This window comes from Rattus rattus, chromosome 18, assembly GCF_011064425.1.
Source record: "Rattus rattus isolate New Zealand chromosome 18, Rrattus_CSIRO_v1, whole genome shotgun sequence".
Taxonomy (NCBI): domain Eukaryota; kingdom Metazoa; phylum Chordata; class Mammalia; order Rodentia; family Muridae; genus Rattus; species Rattus rattus.
In genome coordinates, this window is record NC_046171.1 from 17,624,315 (window position 1) to 17,645,179 (window position 20,865).

At 46.9% G+C, this 20,865-nt stretch overlaps 1 protein-coding gene across 1 annotated transcript in view; it reads right to left on the reverse strand.

The window, feature by feature from the left end:
• The window catches only part of Rhobtb1 (Rho related BTB domain containing 1), a 69,649-nt gene extending 59,439 nt beyond the window's left edge, over nt 1–10,210 (reverse strand). The window contains exon 1 of the mRNA XM_032888789.1: nt 9,719–10,210. The gene's annotated coding sequence lies outside the window, so the exon portion shown is untranslated. The remainder of the gene's footprint in view (nt 1–9,718) is intronic.
• Nucleotides 10,211–20,865: the final 10,655 nt, after the last annotated feature.

Consider the following 20,865-nt stretch of genomic DNA (forward strand, 5'->3'; position numbering starts at 1 on the left):
TTAGCTCCAGCCTTGTTAAGGGAGCGGCCGGCGACATTCATATACGACTACTTAAAATGTAGTAATGTGGAAACTGTGTCCCGGTTATCCTGGAAAAACAACACCAACTTCTTCCACGGAGAATATACCGGAAGGAAACAGTGAACAGACAGCAGCAGCAGCTGCTGAGTGATGCATCGATAGCTCATTCCTAGCATGTTTCCATGTGCTCATGCGTGCGTTGCGTGCGTGCAGGTCAGAGGTTGACATCTGCTATCTATTGTTATCATTATTTACTGAGGCAGGGTCTCTTGAGGAACCTGGAGTTCACCAGCTTGCCCCAAGGGATCTCTGTCTCTGCCTGCCAACTGTGGGGGTCACATGTGGGCCACCGCGCCCGCCTGGCTTTTCATGTCCTCATACTTGTGTGGCAGGCACCTTACATGCCAAGACATCTCTCAGGTCCCCCTCTTGACACTTTCTACTTAACATGACCTAACTAAAAATTGGGACCGAATTCACGTGCCACAAATTTACAATGTGTAATTTATTCTTTTTTTTAAAATCCCCAAAGTTAGACAATGATACTCATATGCAACGGCAGCATGTCACCCCTCCCCCACCCCGCAAAAGAAATCTTGGCATTACATCTGTTTGTCCTAACTGGCGCTTGCCCCAGCTTTGGCCGTCACTCATCTTTCTGTTGGGGACTTTGCTTGCTCATAGCATTTCTCATGAACGGAGTCTCGCAGTCTGGAGTCTCTGTCTCTCTTCTTCCCCTCAGCAAATGGTTTCAAGTTAACTAGTGTTATAGCTGGCAGCAGTACGTCATACATCATTCTTTTATAGCAGGATGGTGCTTTCGATGTGTATTTCTTTTATTTCTTTTGGTGGTTGAGACAGGCTCTACTTATGTAGCCCAAGCTGCCTGGAACTCACTATGTAGACCAAAGTCGCCTTGAACTCCCAGAGGTCCACATGCCTCTGCCACTACCAGTGCTGGGGTTAAAGGCATGGGCTACCACGCTCAGGGTGTATTGCTTTTATAGAGGAGACTATTTCAGGATTTAAAGATATAGGGACTATATAAGTGTGTTGCTAACTATTCTGAGCATGCTTATATAAACCAGTTATAAAATTATTATTATTACTGGTGTGTGATGCATATGTGTGGTGTATGTGTTTTTATGTGTATTTATGTGTGTGTATGTGTGTGTAGCATATATGTGTGTGTGATGTGGTGTGTGTAGGTGTGCATGGTGTGGTTGTGCTGTGTATGTATATGTGTGTATATATGGTGTATGTGTTTTTGTGTGTGTAGCGTGTAAATGTATGTGTGTGTGGTATGTGTATGTGTTATATATGTATGGTATGTATGTGTATTTGTGTATGTGGTATGTATATGTATGTATATATGTGTGTAATGTGTATGTATGTGTGTATATGGTATGTGTGTATGTGTATTTGTATATGTGTATGTATATGTATATATATATGTGTGTGTGTGTGTGTGTGTGTGTGTAATGTGTGTGTATATGTGATGTAGGATGATGTCATATAGGTGAAGGCAGGTACAATAGGCCTGTCATTGGAAGAGAAGGAAGGATGGGCAGGAGAAAAATTTGAGAGAGAGGAATCTGGAAGAGGGAGAGAAGCAGCCGAGAAAACATGGAGGCTGACGTTAAGATTCCCCTCTGCACATTTACAGGTTGTTATGAATGTTCTTAAGGGATGGATGTGTACAGGACTCTGTATGTGTAGGTGGGCAATTATATCTTATTAATTGGATCAGAGGTTATTGTGTTGTGTGTTCTTTCATGTGGCAATTTAAGTTTAAGAGAGTATGTGGTGGCTGGAGACACTAGGCCACCGCAGAATTGGGATGTGTATTTCTGGCATGGTGGCAACCTGCCTTGGGAACTGGATGGGTAGAGAGATTGTTTCCAGGTGCAGAGAGAAGCCATTGGCAGTGTGATATGGGATAGAGCAGAGGGGTGAGATGCTTTGCTGACTGAGATGAAGGTATCTACCAGATATCTTGGGGCACTGCAGTGCCAGACCTAGTGTGGGGTAAAAGACAGCATTTTTTCTTTTTTTTATAATTTTACAGCAATAGGTGGCACCCAATGTGGGGCACTGAGATGAAGATGTCTGCCAGATATCTTGGGGTACTGTGGTTAAAAGACAGCATTTTTTAATAATTTTACAGCAACAGTGTGGTGTTTGTATATATGTACATGTGTATAGTGTGGTGTGTATGCATGTATATGTGTATATGGTGTGTATTTGTGTATGTGTATTTGTGTGTAGTAGTGTGAATATGTATGTATATGTGTGTGTGGTGTGTATGTGTATGTGTGTATGCTTGTGGTGAGTGCATGTGGTGTATGTTTATGGGTGTGTATGTGTGAGTGTAGGTGTGTGATATATGTCTGTGTGTGTGAGTTTGAAAGAGTGTAGGCCAGAGGAGGGTTTGTGTGTCCTGGTCTATGACTCTTTCCCTTCTTCCCTTTAGTCAGGGTCTCATTGAAATTGGGGACAGGCCGGTGGTTAGCAAGCTCAGAGACCCCCTCCCGCTGATTCTTCCTGTTTCCATATCCACAGCACTAGTTAGTTAGGCACTAAGGGTCATGCTCACTTTCACATGGGGGTCCTGGGATGTGAACTCAGGACCTCATGTGGATATAGCAAATGCTCTTCCCCACTGAGCCATTGCTGCAGGCCCTAAAGGTTATTATTATTATTACTATTATTTTTATGTGTATGAGCATCTTGCCTCTGTGTGTCTGGTCTGTTGGAGGTTAGTAAAGGTTGTCATATCTCCTGTGCTGCCATGTTGGGTGCTGGGAATTGAACCCAGGTCCTCTGCCAGAGAATGAGTGGCAAATGCTCCTAACCTCTGGGCCATCTCTCTAGACTACTAAAAAATTAATTTTGAAGATGCTTAAGCTTTGAAAACACATGTCTGTAAACCACAGCCAGTCAGTTTCCTTTTGACCCATGCTTCCAAATGGAAAAACAAAACAAAAAACAAAATAAAACAAAAAAACCTCCAGAAATCAAATGATATTGTGCCGAATACCAGACACAGAAACTGAACTGAATAAAAAAGACAGCCGAGGCACTCAGAATACACACACACACACACACACACACACACACACACACACACACACAAACTATTTCTAGCAGAAAAGGAAAAATTCTTGACTTTGAACATTTGAGCATCCAAAGAAAATATTTATGCTTATGGAAACGAGCGAGTTGAGGGAATTAGAAAGCGAATGTATTCTACAGAAATCAATCACAGTTACACTATTTTAAGCATGGGTCAGCAGTGTGACAGAACCTGACATTCGTTAGGAGGAAAGCAACTCTGAATTCCCTGGTTGGTGTGTCGTGCACATGCCTTCCTGTTTCTGAAGTCACAGGCGTATAAATACTGAGGCGCACTCCTGTGTGTCATTCATTCTGCGCTAAGATCGTTACTGGGAAGGGGTGGTATGCATGAATATTCGGATCCATGGGTGACAGAGTCCTGCCTAAACTGATATTAGTTGGTCAGATGAGGCGACGGTTCTGTGAAGAGCGAGGGTCTGTGGATGAATGGCTCACCTCCACCTTGGATGTGGGATTTATCACTTCAGCCTCGAGGAAGGTAGGGGAATGGCAGACTCAGGCAAGTATTGACGATGTGTTCTTGTTGGTTCTTAAATGTTGTTTTTGACATTTGTATGTGAGTGCTATATGCATGTGCATGTGCTCATGTCTGCATATATGCACATGCAGAGGCCAGAGGCCAGAGGTCAGAGGCCAGGGGGGCTGGTGTCTTTCTCAGCTGTTTCGCATCGTGTACTTTGAGGCAGGGTCTCTCATAGATCGTGGAGTTCAAAGACTGGCTAGGTCAGTGAGTCCACTGCACCCCATCTCAATAATGGGGTAGCAGGATCCCTGTCTTAATACTGGAAGTTGACCCACAGCACCCAGCTTGATGTATGGATCTTGGAGATCTGAACTCAGGTCTTCATGTTAATATGGCAAATATTTTGGCAACCAAGCCAAATTCCTAGCTCCCCACAACTTGTTTGTTTGTTTGTTTATAGAACAGGTATATAACCTAGGCTAGTCTGTAACTGATATGCAGCTGAGGATAACCTTAAACTTCTGAGTCTCCTGCCTCCACATCCATACCTGCCTGGCGTTGTGGCCCCCTGGTCTATCTAGCTGTCACGTCTGTGCTTTTTAGGTGTCCTACTTGGGTCGTGGTTTTTGCAGATCCCTTAGAGAGCTATGGTGTGTGGCTGAGCTGTGGCCCAGAGCAGGCCGGGAAAACTTGGTCAAGGGTTAACAACGATGGCGATGTTGATCGATTCTTGAGGGAGACATGTTAATGCTCTCCTGAGAAAACAAGAGTTCAAACAAGAAGCAGTGAATAACGCAAGCATGTGGGACCTCTCTCTCTCTCTCTCTCTCTCTCTCTCTCTCTCTCTCTCTCTCTCTCTCTGTGTGTGTGTGTGTGTGTGTGTGTGTGTGTGTGTGTGTGCACTTTTCAACTAGCTCACTGAAAACATTCTCAGGGCTGTCAGAGGTGAGTCTCTGCAATACAAACATTAAAAAGACACAGCACAGCTGAACGGTTGCAGCTAAACACTGAGGGGACAGAGCTACGCCCGTTAGGGTTAGGGTGTGCTTGGAGCCAAGCAGATGAAAAAAATCTTGTCTTTCTCCCCACTGCTTTCTTTTTCACTGCTCTCCCACTCTCCAAAATTTTTCCCAAGGAATACCCTAGAGGCGGGGGGTCACCCGCTGAACAACTGATGGGTAACACTCTCCCCAGACCAAGTCAAGTGAGGGCAGAGTGCTTGGTGGACTTCCAGACAAGGGAGCTCACTGTTGATTTTTGTTTGATACACACTAGGAAGCCATTTCCCTGAGCTGAACCTCTCTCCAGGAGCCTCACTGATCAGCTGCCAGACTTAGCCCTCAGTTCCGTGGCCCCACTGTCTGTCACTTCCACTCCGCTTACTGATGTGAAGCCAGATACCATGACCCTTTAGAATAAATGCAGATGTCCCGATGAAAGGGGCAGCTGCACAGAGAGGAGTCAGGGGGACAATCTGTGAACCGGGGAAACAGCGGCCTCAGGCCTTAGGGAAGTGAAAGCATGTTCACACAAACGGACCAATGGCCTTGGGTGGGCTGTAGGAGAGCGAGAGGAGCTCACTGACTGAGGAAGAATAGCATGACTCGAATAGCATGCTCCCATCGGGAGCAGAGGAATGTTTCCGCACCTCGGCTCCTAAGAACCAGCCTCTGGAAACAACCCACTATGTGTAGAACGGATAAATCAATGAGAAGTGGATCCATTTGCACAATGGAATAATGATCTACACCAATGAGAGCGGCTGAAGTCTTGCTCCATTCATCACGGATGATTTCATATCCACAATGCCGAGGGAAAGAAGCTAGGCGCTGCAAAGCATACAGGGTAGGCCGGCAAGATGCCTCAGTAAGTGAAGACCTAAATACAGAACCCCAGAACCCACAAAAGTCACGAGTGACATATCTGTAACCTGTGCTCTTTGGCCAGCCTGCTTACCTCTCAATCAAGGAACTCCAGGTTTAGTGAGAGACTCCCAGAGTGCCCTATGTACGCATATGAAATGGCACAAGGAGCCCCAGTGCTGTGCAAAATCAGCACAGACTGACACAAAGTAGAAACCATGGCCGTGGTTACTGCAGAGTGATTCTGCCCCTGTGCGGGCTGTGTGTGTATCATCGGCTTCTGAGCATTTGCTATTACACAATTAGGTTTCATGTATTTTTATGTAAGGTCAAATTCAATACAAATCTTTTCAGTTCCGTTTCCTGAGACCCAGGGAAGACCTAAACCTGAAACTGTATGTAGGGAGGAAGTCCCAATCAAGGTAAGGCTGAAGCTGAGAACCGCAGAGCTCTCAATGCTCTGGGGTCAGCCCCTACTAGTTCACGAGAGCAAACTGTAAAACTGGACAAGTCCATTAAACCAGTGCCAGTAGCCAGTATTACACACACACACACACACACACACACACACACACACACACACACACACACACACACAAAGTTGTAGAAACTTTGTTGAAATAAACCATCCCAAGTTCTCAAAAGCCACCGTTTTCTCATTATCTTCTATTTTGTTAGAAACCTACACTGGGCTGGAGGGATGGTTCAGTAGTTAAGAACACTGGCTGCACTTGCCGAAGGCCCAGATTTGATTCCCAGTAACCACATGGCAGCTCACCACCGTCTGTAGCTCCAAGTCTAAGGAACCTGATTTCTTCTACTGGCTTCTGTAGGCACTGGGCTCTCATGGGGTGTATAGACATACATACAGGTTAAAACGCCCACACAGTAAAAAACAGAACATAGCAATTAAAAACACACACAGGTAGTTTATGCCTTAGACGTCATCACAGCGATGTTACGTGTGGGGCAGAAGCATTGAAGAAGGGTTTGCCGGTGTGCCACTTCTGAACTATCAGTCACCTCGGAAGTATTAGCATCACATAAGAGGTCATCACAAAAAAACTGGGGCTCAATTTAGTGTCCTGTAGAATAACATAAAAAGTGTGTTATGTGTGAGGCTGGAGAGATGGCCTCAGTGGTTAAGAGCACTGGTTCTTCCAGAGGTCCTGAGTTCAAATCCCAGCAATCGAATGGTAGCTCACGACCATCTGTAATGGGATTGGATGCCCTCTTCTGTCATGCAAATAAAGCACTAATGTACATACAGATAAAATAAGATACATATATATATATACATTTTAAATATAATAAAAAACTTTTTGAAAGGTGTGTTGTTTGTGTCGTTACATTGTGACTGGTTCATCTGAGGAAATATCTTTGCAGAGTTTAAACATTTCTTCTAGCCATTGGGTCATAGACTCCCTGTACTGGCTGGGTTTTGTGACACACGAGCTAGAGTCACTAGAGAGAAAGCACCCTCAATTGAGGAAATGCCCCCATGAGATCCAGCTGTAGGGCATTTTATGGGGAACGCCCAGCCCATCGTGCCATCCCTGGGCTGGTGGTCCCTGGGTTCTCTAAGAAAGCAGGCTAAGCAAGCCATGGGAAGCAAGCCAGTAAACATTCCTTCATGCCCCTGCATCAGCTCCGGCATTGATAGGTTCCGGCATTGCTTGAGTTTCTGTCTTGACTTCCTCCAGGGACGGACTCTGATCTGGAAGTATAAACCGAATAAACCCTCCCCTCTCTGACACGCTTTTGGGTCACGGTGTTTCATTGCAGAAATAGCAACCCTAACTAGGACACTCGTGCACACCACAGGCTAGGTGCAGTCCAGACTTGTGCTTCTGTGGTTTCACTTCTGTCTTGTCACTGTGAAAGATAACGGAACACTTGTGTGGGAACTGAACTCTGTTGACAGGCTAACTATATAACCATATGTTGGCTGTAGATGTGTGTGTGTGTGTGTGTGTGTGTGTGTGTGTGTGTGTGTGTGTAACTGATAGGACCATTCAGTAAGAAACAGGCACCAGTGTAAGAGTTATAGTAAGAGTAGTAAGAGGTATTGGTGAGTGTCCTTAATGTCAAGTGTTTGTTCTATGGTTCTGATTAGCACTTGTGTAGGTATGTATACATGTGCACATTGGAAGCTGGACACAGAGCCTTGCACATGTGAAGCACACACCATGATGCCGTATGTCCGATCCCCAGAAGCACCTCCATCTGTGTTTATGTACACATGTGCGGTTAATTATATGGTGGTTAATCTTTCTTGATAACTTGACTGGATTTAGAATTGCCGTGGGAACAGACATCTGGGGATGTCTGTGGGAATGTTTAGAGAGAGGTTTGACTGAGGAGGAAAAACTCATCATGATTGTGGGTGGCTCATGCTCCGGGGTCCCAGACTCCATGACACGGAGAAGGTAAATGGAACACCAGCATTCACCTTGTTCTATTTCCGGATGCATAGGGATCAGCTGCCTCGCAACACCTTCCTTGGAACCGCGAGCCTACAGAAACCTGTCCTCCCTTAACGGCTTCTGTCAAGAGTTTTGTCCCAGGGATAAAGCTGATGTAATTTGTTTTCCCTACAAGACCTACCAACTACCCTCCCCACTCCTTCCATGTTTAAGACTCAGGCACACGAACTTAGGTGAGGGTCCAGTCTAGACTCATGAGACATGGTGAAGTATCTTCCTGCAAATCTCACTGGCTTGTGAGGAACTCCTGATACCAGGTCCTACCTTAGAGCTCAGACTGTCTCCCGTACTGCAACTCCTATTCCCATTGAAGCCCGGCTTTAAGCATTATTAGCTCCTTGGTAAGAGTGACATCAAAGCTCAACCCATGTGAGGTTACTAATAGGGCTAGGGACAGTGTAGTAATTGGGGATCAAAGCACCAGGCCCCTAACTTAGCTGCTTCACAGCGCCGGGGAAACAGACTACAGCCACACCCCATCTTGCACTAAGCATTTGCCAACTACTAAGCGGTAACTGTGCCGTCAGGAAAAAAGAGGTCCGTTCGAGGCTACCGAGGCCACTGAATTATTAAAAACAGAAGGAAAAAAAACCAGGTATGGGTAAAGGCAAAAACAGTCCAGCAGGCTCCCTCTGCTGCGTGAGAGATGGACAGGATGTGTTGCCAAGACTCTGTTCAAGTCCAGAGCAGAGCAAGCGCCACATGACAGTGTGGCGGCTGGGGGAGAGAGAGGTGTGCTGGAATGCTTCCTGGAGGTGTCCTTTAGGCCAGGCTGGTTATCAAGTGTGGGGGGGGGGAAGGGCCCAACTGCAGGTTATGGCTTCCTAGCTACTCACCTGCAGCAGCAGCAGCAGGGCATGGCTCAGAGAAAAGACAGCCGGACAGAATGCTCAACGGGCCTCTTAATTGAAAAGGAGGCGGGGAGCTCGGACGGGTGCTTCGAAATTGAAAGCAAAAGTTTGCTGCAGGCAAGGACTGTCTTGGTGGCTTGGTTGGAAACCTTGCAGTTGCTCTGAGATGCAAGGGCTGTGAGAAGCATTCCTTAGAGAGCCATGTGGTGTCTGGAAGGGAAGGAGGAGAGGCCAGGCTCTCCAGGATGATCTGGGTATTATGTGAGGGCTGAGGCTCAAACAATGAAAGGATTCATGGAATCTCCAGAGACTCTAGACTACAGGGGAAAGACATGCTACTGGAGATGTGCCACCAGGACCAGCAGACAGAGAAGGCATAGGGGAGAGGGGAGAGGGAGGGAGAAGGGAGGGAGGGAGGAGAGAGAGAGAGAGAGAGAGAGAGAGAGAGAGAGAGAGAGAATATGCACACTTGAGTGCATACATACTCACATAATGCACACATATGAGAGAGAGGAGAGAGAGAGAGAGAGAGAATGCACACTTGAGTGCATACATACTCACATACATGCACACATATGAGAGAGAGGAGAGAGAGAGAGAGAGAGAGAGAGAGAATAGATACAAGGAGCAAGGAGCGAGAGGGAGTATGCATACGTGAGTGCACACACACACATACACGCACACATAGGAGAGAGAGAGAGAGAGAGAGAGAGAGAGAGAGAATATGAACACTCACTTAACTCAAGAGATGATTAGAAGGAAATGTTACTGTAACTATTCTTGTAACATCAGCGTCTAAAGGCAGCAGCAAACTTAGAGATAAAGGGATTAGACCACCCATCCACATTACAATGCTTCCTGCCCATATATTCCAGGAAGTCTCAGAGGACCACTAACCTTGGTGAGCACGGAGTATGTGGTCTGCACCCCTGGCTTTAGGACATCCTCATGGCTTCAGGGATGAGGGGATATGCCATTGCCATTGGCGGGCGAGGAGAGGGAAGTCCAAAACTTATTTCACTCGAAGCCCACGGCTAATAAGCGGCCAGAGCAGAGACAGAATTACAAAGCAGCCGATGGGTTGGTCAGCTGAGATGGCTTGGACCGGATCAGAGCTTTGAGAGTTATGTTCTGACGAGGAGAAAAAGGAACACTCTGTGTCGACATGTTTGCTGATAAGCAGAGTTGCTCCCAGTACCCTGTATATCTGTACACCACTGGCACTGTCTTATCTTTCGCTGCTGGACATAGCTTGGGTTGTGTGTGTGTATTTTGGACTTGCTCACTGGAACTGTGGCAAAGTTGGAGAGTTCAGAAGTCTTGGCACTTTCTAGGTGGTGTTATGTAACGGGAATGGAGCCTGGGTTGGATCGAGAGACCTGGGCTGAGTTCAGGAGAAGTCACTTATTAACTATGAGAGTGGTCAAGTTACATCACTTTGTTGGTGCTTTGTCACCAGAGGGAGGCTCAAACAAGTGACCTTATAGGGACTTTCCTTGACTCCCTGACTCAACTGGCATTGACTTGAGTGTCTGTGCCTGTGACTTCCAACAACATACATTAGAAATGACCCATAGTTTGCAGGTTTGTGTAGGCAAGATGGCCAGGTAGCTCAGATGATGTGTTTGTTAGATAAACTGCCTGAAGGAATATGTCATCTGACACTCGGGTTTTTCCTTCTGCAAGAGTAACCTGAAATGGAAAGGCTTAAGTACCCTTAGCCTGGAGTTCATCTAAAATGAACTTCTTGGTCAGACTAAAATGTACCCGATCTCTAAGTTTTGTGCCTTATCAGTTTCCTGACCTTCTCTCCCTCCTTTTGTGCTTCCATAAATTGGACCTGAAAACAAACACCGGGCACAGTGCCTGCCGTCTTGGAAGTTGTTGGTAGAGCTGGTGTATTTGTTGGAGGGGGTCACTTGGTTTAGCTTCCGGTTGGCTAAAAATTTAAAAGACATTTTTCTACAGAGAAGTGAAGCCTGAGATCAAAACCCATAAAACACTGGGGACTTGCCATTACCCAAGAAAGAAGACTCAGGAGTTGGGTAGAGAAGTGTCATTGCTCTGTCAGGACCTCCTGGCAGCTCACCCTTTTGTGCCGATGTCTGAGTCCCAGCTGGAAGGAATATCTGAAAACAGGCAATGCCATGGGCACCCAGGAAGACCCTGTCATGTGTACCTTTCATTTCCTGTGTTTTGATTGGCCTATTTCCCAACCTCTGCCCTAAGGTGCCTAGGGGACAAAGGGGCTGGGAGGAGAGATAGCTGGTTTTATGTTAGTCACTGGCTTTATGGGTTTCTCAAACTAAAAAGAAAAAGAAAAAATTACAAAAAGAGCTTCAGATAACCAACCTATAGCCATTCCCCATTTCCACCGCATTTCATACTTTCCCTGACTTCCCTCCTCCTCCTCCTCCTTTGTCTCTTAGCTATTCAAATTCCTTCTCCAGCTTTCCCTTTAGTGCTGTGAAGTTGATGGAGAGCCTTGGTGGAGAAGAGAAAAGGAGTAAAAGGGTCAGACAAATCACCAGCCATGGGAGGGCAGAGGGAAACCTTTGTGCAGTGACGCTGAGTTTCTGTTGTTACAAGATCAACAGAAATGTGAAGGTGTGTGTGTGTGTGTGTGTGTGTGTGTGTGTACGTGTATGTGTGTGTGTACGTGTGTATATATATGTGTGTGTGTGTACGTGTATGTGTGTGTGTGTGTGTGTATATATATGTGTGTGTGTACATGTGTGTGTGTGTGTATGTGTACGTGTGTGTGTGTGTGTACGTGTATATGTGTGTGTGTGTGTGTGTGTGTGTGTGTGTGTGTGTGTGTGTGTGTGCAGGTACTCCTAGAGGTCACTCAACAGCTTCTGGCTCTCATCCCCCAGGGACTGTCCGTCTTGTGCTTTTTACAGCCATCGTCTCTCGGTGGCCTGAGACTTGCTGATCCATGCCGAGCTGTCCCTGCCTCCCCAGTGATGGCGTTACAAGCATGCTCAGCTTTTTCTTAGAGGTAGGTTCTGGGAATTCGAATCGGGGCTTCATGTTCGTACACCAAACACTTGAGACCGCGCTGTCACCCGAGTCCCGGTTTGTCGGTTTTCTATGAGTGAGATTACCAAGCGAAGCTAGCAACGTCCAAATGTTTCTAGCCCTTTTACAAGAGAGGAGCCAAAGCCTGCTGATACCCAAGAAAGCTAAGGAAAGGCTGACTGCTAACTGAGTAATTACCATTAGCGACAGCTTGCGAATTCTAAGGTCCTTTTGGGCTCCAACATTACATAATTTAGAGTGTAATTTGACTACTTTAAATAAATTATAGATTTATGATTGTCATATTGATTATTTTTTATGGCATATCATTTATCACAGTCAGCCATATATCAGTTAATGGTGAGGATCTGGCCTGTAATGGGATCTCCCCAATAAGAACCATGGAATATGATCTGTCTTGGAATGGTCTAGGATATGGCAACTTTTATGGATCAAACTCTTAAAGAATTACCTCTTAATTGGTCAAAGAAACCCCTTAACTAACTATGTGTTTGTAAAGCTATGAAGTGAGCTGGGGCTGTCAGTCCTTGATAGAGTTCATCTAGAGGGTCACCTTTGTAATTTGTTAGTGACTCTGTGCTTAAAATTCCCAGAGGGTTAACAACTGTTACAATTTCTTCTTTTAGAGACAGAGCAAAGGAGGAAAGAGAGGTAAGAGTTACTTTCCGTTGAGGTGCAAACCACAAATGTCTAAAAACTTTAGATACTGACCCTTTTCAAAACTTTGGTTGGGATTTATCTACTATGTATCCTAATCTATCCACTGAGTAGAACATTTCAGGCACACTGAGGATTGGAAGGAAGAAGGTCCCTTGAGGCTTCATGTCACATTGTAGCCTTTTATCAAAGATGTCCTGCTGAATGACAGGGCTCAAGCTTTGATGCCTTGTAAGCAACCGGGTCTCTGCCTCTGTGGTCCTGGACCACCATGGCTGGAAACATGTACAATCTCAGTTGGTTTGAAAGTCTATATCCTGACTACTTCCAAACACTCATTTATCATCTATGCAGATGAAAACTTACGCTTGGCACATGGAATTCAAAACAATCGCACCCAACAGAAAACATTGGCTTTCTTATGAACGTTCTATGGGTCCCCAAATCAGCCTTTGGACGTGCACAAAGTTCAGGGTATATTCTTCGCCTTTTCCATGTTGGAATGTTTAACATCTTGCCTCTTAAGCTACTTGGAAATTTCTTAAGAGTCAGACACCCCCCACACCCCCCATCTTTTTTTTTTTTTTTTTTTTTTTTTTTAGAGATTAAAGTTTAATCTTTAACCCATCCATGCTAAGGAACACCCATTAAAAGAGTGGAATCTCTTTTTTATGAACAGCTTCACCACAGAATACTCCCGGGTTATCTGTAGTTACTGAGTTAAACAAGTCATTCGGCTTTTCTTGGCCTCAGTCTCCCTCATGAAGAAATTTTCAAATAGGAGTTTGTTTTAGATTAAGACAAAACTTTAAAAAGAAATCAACTAAAAAGTTGCTTTATACCACAGTCGTTGCATGTGTGTATGTGTGTGTGTGTGTGTGTGTGTGTGTGTGTGTGTGTAGGATGTTTGTCCATTTATGACACATAAAAATGCAGAATAAAAACATTTGAACAGGGGTTGGGGATTTAGCTCAGTGGTAGAGCGCTTGCTTAGCAAGTGCAAGGCCCTGTCGGTCCCCAGCTCTGAAAAAAAGAAAAGAAAAAACAAAACAAACAAACAAACAAACAAACAAAACCATTTGGACAGAACCAAATCTTGACCCATGCTCAACAAATGTCCGCTACTACCCTATGAAATGTTCTTGTATCTCCCGAAAGCTACGATGAAGTTGAGTCAAATCTCCATTCCTGACACCCAGATGCCCAGGATCCTCAACTGTCTACCACCATTTTGATTTTCTCGTTAGCATGACCCACAGGAAGGAGAGAGGGGGCATGAGGTTTATTTTAGGGTCATTTCCCTCAGAGTGATTTCAACAAACAATGGATTCAAACCATATAAAACATCAAAACCCAATTCTTTTGAGACTTCTGACTAGGACACCCGCTCTAGACTACACATCAGAGGATACGCCATCCACCTCTGCTTGTGGGCATGCGCGGAGATACTGACCTGGCTCGCTGGAAGTGAAGAACGGGAGATCCTAGCACAGCTGGCCTGACCTAGAGAGTAGAGAGAAACACTGTTGAAATCCCTCTGCCTGACCGGAGCCCACAGGAACTCATTAAAAGAAAAAATACGGGGTTGGGGATTTAGCTCAGTGGTAGAGCGCTTGCCTAGAAAGCGCAAGGCCCTGGGTTCGGTCCCCAGCTCCGAAAAAAAAGAAAAAAGAAAAAAAAAAAAGAAAAGAAAAAAAAAGATACTTAGTATCTTTCTCTACACGGGAAGATGGGCAGAGTCCGCCTGACTTTGGTTTATTCCAAGTGTACACTGGCATTTCTTCGGGTCAAGTGTATCTTGAAATAGCTATGTCTAACATTTTATAGCATTCACAAAAGTATATTTCTGAGCATTTGGGGATGGTACAGAGAAAGTACTTAGCCACCAACGGATGGGAGGCACAGGGAAAACTCACAGGTTTTCTCCAACAGACAAGGGAGTGGGAGAATTTCTTTCTTCAAAATGTCATTTTAAAACACCATCTTAACCCCAACACAATGATTTCTGGTTTCTTCTATTTTTTTTTTTTTTGTAGAAGTATTAAGTCAGTAACACCAACTAGGTTTCTGTGCATCTTCAAGACCACACATAACCCTGTACCTTGAGATACCCGTGACCTTCACAACGTTGGAAGAGTAGGCAAGCTTAAAGGATTGCTGATACAGATGGCCTAAAGCTTCCTACCAAGGGATGGAATGGGTTGAAGCCATACCCCCATTGACATTCAAATATGATCCAGGAATCTCAGGGAGAACCTGTTTAATTTAATAATTGACTGCTCACCTCCCCAGGGGGGGCGACACTCAGACGTTACTGACAGTCCAAAAAAGATCGAGTTTATCTTATGGGAACCACCGGTTCTCTTAGGCGTCTCAAAGATCACTAAAGACCAAATACACACCGAGTCTCAAAATAGTGTTTATAAGTGAACTTGTGAGCCCGTTGGTGGTTTATTATATGCCCCTGGCAAAGCTGAACGCCTTTGGAAGCCTGGTATGTTTTTGAGTCTCCTGTATGTTTCTTATATAGTAGGTAGTGCAGCCCTCAGGGTGGAGAGCCTCAGGGTGAAGTCCCAGGCTGAGTATCCTGGGATACTTCCCCCAAAGCACAGACCAGGGAGGTTCAAAGGCAGGATGACTCCTCTGTTTGCTCGGACTTAAGTATCACTCTTCATGCATCCCCTCCCCCGCCCCCGCCCCAGCACATGTGTACAGACAGCCCGCCCCAAAAGGCGCAGCTTCTGTGCTGACTTGCAAAGCCAACCCAGAAATTTGTGCTTGGCGCTCCCTCCTAACTTTTCTGGCTTGCCCAAGTCTAAATATTGACTTTGCTCCTCCGTTGAGTAGTTTGATACGGGATGGGAACCCCACGGCCAACAGTGGGATCAAATGTTGTATTTTTCTTTTACACAGTCCTGCCTTCCTTTTGCTTTTTTGGGGGTGGGTGTGGGTGTGAGTGTGGGTCTCTTCTGCATATGTCCCCCTACCATCTGGGCTATGAACCTAGTAACCTGAAGCTGAACACCTAAGTTCAGGTGTGTGCAAACCCCTCACAGGTAGCGTGTACTGTTGGCACAGCAACTCACAACAGACTCCCTAGACACAGGGCTGGGGGGGAAGGGAGGGGAGGGCAAGGGGCGTCATCGTGGACCCAAAGGCACTGCTTGGGGCAGGGTAAGCACCCAAGGGATCAGAACACCCCCGCTTCTCGCGTCCCGAATTCCCCACCAGAGTCCTTCGAGGAAAAGGCGCCTTTCCCCGGGGGCGCGGCAGCACCCGCCCTGGTGCAGCCGGCCTGCTAAGGTGCCTGTTGTACGTGTTCTCAGCCGCTACAAGTTAGGGGTGCGGCTGGGGCGGGTGCTCCTCCACATCTCTTTGGCTCACTCCTCCGGGAGGGGACTGTCCCCCGCATCCCTTCAGCTCACTCCCGCAAACGTCGGCTGGGGTGGGGGGAGCCCCTGGGCCAGGGTCCCCACCTGCCACCCTCGGGGCGACCGGGAGCTGGTGGGGCGCTCCGCTGTTCACTGGGGCTCTCTGCAAGACACAGCCACCTACCCTGCAGCCGAGCGAGACCCGGCTCCCTCCGCCGCTCAGCAGCGGCCCCCGCCGCGCGCGCTCGCGGGGACGCCGGGACCCTGCGCACCGCGCGCCACCCGCCCGGCGTGGCACAAAGGCAGCATGGCCCAGCCGCGCCCGGCCGCGTCCGCGTCCCGGCGCAGGCCACGGGACTCGTCCCCAGGTCGCTGTTGCCGCCAGCCCTGCCCTCCTCCCGCCCCCTTCCCCGGCCAGGCGGGGCACCGGGCGGAACCCTGCGCCCCAGCACGGAGCAAGCAACGCGGTGGCGGCCTCCGATCGCTCCCTCTCTCTCTCTCCACCGTGACGTGAGCAGCCTTGGCGGCTATTTATAACCACACGATTGGATTTCATTCATGAAACCAGGGCCTGGTGTGTCTGAACTGTGGGACGCGAGGTGGCGAAGGTGCCGCGGCTGCACGCACACCGGAGGGGCCTGGGCTCCAGGGCGCTTGGTTGGGACCAGCGTGTGTCCCGCATCCTGGGGATCCGGCCTTGGGCCAAGCGGAGAACAGAGCAGGGCAGGGTGTGTGCGAGCTGTCCCGCGCCCCCTCCCCGCAGCATCCCACCCACTCCCGAACATCCGCTGGCCCTCAGTCCTGGGCTCAGGAAAAGTAAGTTGGGCCACTAACCGGCTGGGCAGCATAGCTTTCTTCCCCCTAGGAACTGACCGGTCGCGGACTCCGAGGGAGGACATTGGCTTTTGTTTCAAAACCGAGCCCAGCTGCTGACTAAGCGCTGCGCTGGCCCAGCCTCCTCCCCTGGGCGCTGCACGTGCGGGCTGGCTCTCCCCCTCCTGGTCACCTTCCCCTGCACTGGGCTCGAGGGGTCCCGGCAGGGGACGGGTGGGGGGACGCCCTACTGCCCCCGATTCTCCCCACCCCCACCTTCCACCCCGAAATCAGCCGTTTCAGAGAGGCTGGGGGTGGGAAGAGCTGAAACCGATTTTGGCCTCTCCCAGGTCGGCAGGAAATCTTGGAAAGGAAAACCAACTAGCTCTTCTCGGGGACATTGTGGACTTTCAAGCCCATTGTGAGTTCTGGGGGCAGAGTCATGGCTACTCTTCACGGATCTGCATAAGAACTGCCTAGGTGCCTGGGGGGTCTGGCTCTGGCATCACGCGAAGCTTTAAGGAGGTGACAGGGGACGCAACTAACTTGGCTCCTGTCCGCAGGGAACTTTCAGTCCGCCTTCTCAACTGCCTGTTAGACTCAGCTGTGTAATCCGCTCACTCTAGTCCTGCAACAAGACAGCTGGCGGATTAGGGTGTGAATGCCTTCAGCTAGGGACGTGTTACGTTTATAAACTCTTCTAAAGGCTGAGCACCAAGCACACAAAAATGGCCACGCTATATCCTTGGTCACCATCAGTTCTGAAATCCCGGTAGGATCTCGAAAGGGTGGGAAAGGTAGCCATATTTTACTGTGAAGATGGTTGCTTTGGGTTATCCTTCAAGCCTCCCCTAAAGAGAGAATAGCAAACAAACCCTCTTACAGTAACGCCTCGGTTCCTCCTTTTCAGAAAACCACATTTGTTTTTCTTAGATGGATTTCTCTTCCTCCCTAGAATCCCTGAATGATTTTCAGTCCCTTCGGTAACGTCCTGCCCTTCCCCTAGATCCAAGGTCTCCTGTAGTCAAGGCTGATCTCAAACTCGCAATGTTGCCAAGGCTGGCCTTGAACTCCTAAAGCCTCGGCCTTGCAGGTTTATACCGCCAACAGGCTAAGCAAATGAAATGTTTTTATAAGAAAATGTGCGGGCAGCCTGTGGGATTTAGGTAATCCTTAATGTACTGTTATTGTTGGAATCGGAACCATCAAGGCCATAACCTTTTGATACTAGCATGAGAAGGAAGCGAGAAGTCAGATTCCCCTGTCTGAAGAGTTTAAGGTGGATCCGTGACTGTATGTGGTCATTTGCTTGGTTGGCAAGGGGCAAACTGTGTTAAAAGGACACCATGTTGAAAGAATCAATAGACATTCTTTTCAGGAATGTATCAGGGAAAGTTAATTAACCCTGTTGTTTCTAGCTAGCTACTTCACGGCCAGTCACTTCTTTTTAAGCCACCTCAGGCACTGAGGAACAGAACAGTAACTAAGAAATGGGAACTTAGTAACTAAGAAATACTTATTGTAGCCCCAAGTGCAGTGGGGAATGGCTTTCCTTGTCTTTCCTTTTATTCTTAAAATCTTTACACTGCCACAACTGAGGAGTGCCATCAGAACCATTTTACAGATGGGGTAACTGAGGCAAAAAAAAGTTTACATTGTTGGTATTGTTAGTGGCTGGCATTTGTGCCCCAGGGTCATCTGGGGCTGGTTTTATCAATAACCATTGTTGTGACATTCGGTCCCATTCGGGTGGGAGTCTTTCACTTTCTCAGTCACACATTTAAAAGACAAATCTGCTATTTCACCTGTGCAAAATGCTAGGCATGATGATATACCCCTGTGGTTCCCCACGCTGCCAGAGGTAGGGACAGCAGAATGCCCGAGGCTCACCGGTTCTAAAGCCTAGCCGATTCAGTGGTCCCTAGTTCCAGTGAGAGACCGTGCCTCAAAAAGAAAGGAAGGGACAGCTCCTATGGAACACTGCCAAGGTTGACCTCTGAACTCCACAAGTATGTGCCCAGACATTTGCCACCCTTTATCCACCACACCCCTAACACAACACCATATGCACACACCTGCACATATGCACAAAAGTAAAAAGGTTCACAGTGCTTTTCTGAAGCATCAGGGAGCTATAAAAGATACCAAGCAACGTGCACTCTTGCGATGCCTGACCCTTTCCCGAGCCCCTCAAGGACCATCCTTGTAGAGTGGGTAAGGAATGCCCACTAGCCATTTTGCTACCATTTTGGCTAATGTACCTAACCTTGGCCTGGAGAGATGGCTCAGTGGTTAAGAGCACTGACAGCTCTTCCAGAGATCCTGAGTTCAACTCCCAGCAACCACATGGTGGCTCACAACCATCTGTAATGGGATCTGATGCCCTCTTCTGGTGTGTCTGAAGACAGTACAGTGTACTTATATATAATAAATAAATAAATCTTTAAAAACAAAAAAAAAACCCAAAACCTAGCCTTGAGGGGATAATGATCTGGAGAACTTCCAGGAAAATAGCTACTAATGGTGATTTCAGATACAGCAGAAGAAAAATTACTGGAAATTTGTGCCAAGCAAGGGCAGGGATGTCAAGAAGATACTGCCATGCACATCCGAGGCTGTGGAGCCCCCAACCTTCACACATGTGACCTCTGACTCATGAAAGTGGAGGAGTGGGCATGCACTGTGGCTGCCGACCGGAAAGAGGGAAGAGAAGCAGCGGAGATGGAGAAGTTTCACACAAGAGGTCGGGAAAGTAAAAATGGCGTCCTAGCCTGTGCTCCAGCCCGCCAAAGAGCCAGTCTTCCTGCTTGCCAACACGATCCGCACCATTCGCCTTCGATATACAAGAACTGGAGTCCTCGCTGGAAATTAGCCAACAGTTTCCTCTCTGAACACAAATTTTCCTGCACAAAGGTGTTGTTAAACTTTTTACGGCAGGTATTTTACCAGTGATGTTGCCCTGCCCTCACAAAAGCCAAAATAAATAAAATAAAATAAAAGCACCCCCTTCACCACCACCAAAACCATCCCAGACCAGCCATCTCACATGTGCCTGCTCATGCACATAAATAGGCAATAATTTTAACTTAAAAATTTAAATACCACAATTCACATATACGAGTATTGTTTAATTACCAATAAAATCTCTTGCCACTGAGCTCTTGGCATTTGTAATCCCGCACAGCCATTAACTATCTCTTCTTCCCCCCATGTCTAGATTTTTATTACGAGACTTATTATTGGAAATAAACATGTAAGTTTTCAGGCCGAATTTTTTCACTGCACATATTGCCTTTGAGATCTCTCCACGGTATCATCTGTATCGGCAGTTCATTTCTTTCTTTCTTTCTTTTTTTTAAAAGAATTATTTATTTTATTTATGAGTACACTATAGGTATGAGACACACCAGAAGAGGGCATCGGATTCCATTACAGATGGTTGTGAGCCACCATGTGGGTGCTGGGATTTGAACTCAGGACCTCTGGAATAGCAGTCAATGATCTTAACCATTGAGCCATCTCCCCAGTCCCGGCAGGTCATTTCTTTTTGTCGCTAAGTGTCCATTATTTAGACATACCGGGGTGTGCTCATTCACCTACGGAGTGCCAGTCGAGCATTTTCAATTTTGCTCCAATGAAGAAAACACTTCTGTAAACATTTGTACACACATTTTTGTGTGCATGAATATTTTTCCTTTGAGAGGGATGCTCGAGAATGCCAATTCAGGAATCAAACACTAAATAAGCTGCCAGACTGTTTATTTTCAGAGCGACTGGATGTTTTACACCCCCACCAATAATATTTGGTATCATCACTTTTTTTTTTTATTTACAAAATTACTGTTCAACAGTACTGAAGAGAACTCACCGCAGCTTTGATTTGCATTTCCCTATTGACCAATCCTGTCAAAACATTTTTTCCTGGGCCAACTGACCACCCTTTATCTCCTTATCGTTAAAAGAAATGTTCCTGGTTTGGGCTGTTTTATAGATGGCTTGTCTTGCTATTGCATATTCTTAATTTTTGTTACTTTAAATATTTTTAAGTTTCCACACGTGTGCTTATGTGCGGCTGCCAGGTTGTATGCGCACACAAGTGCAGGTACTTGCAGAAGCCACAAGAGGGAGGCAGTGCCCTGTAGCTGGAGTTTGAAGGTGGTT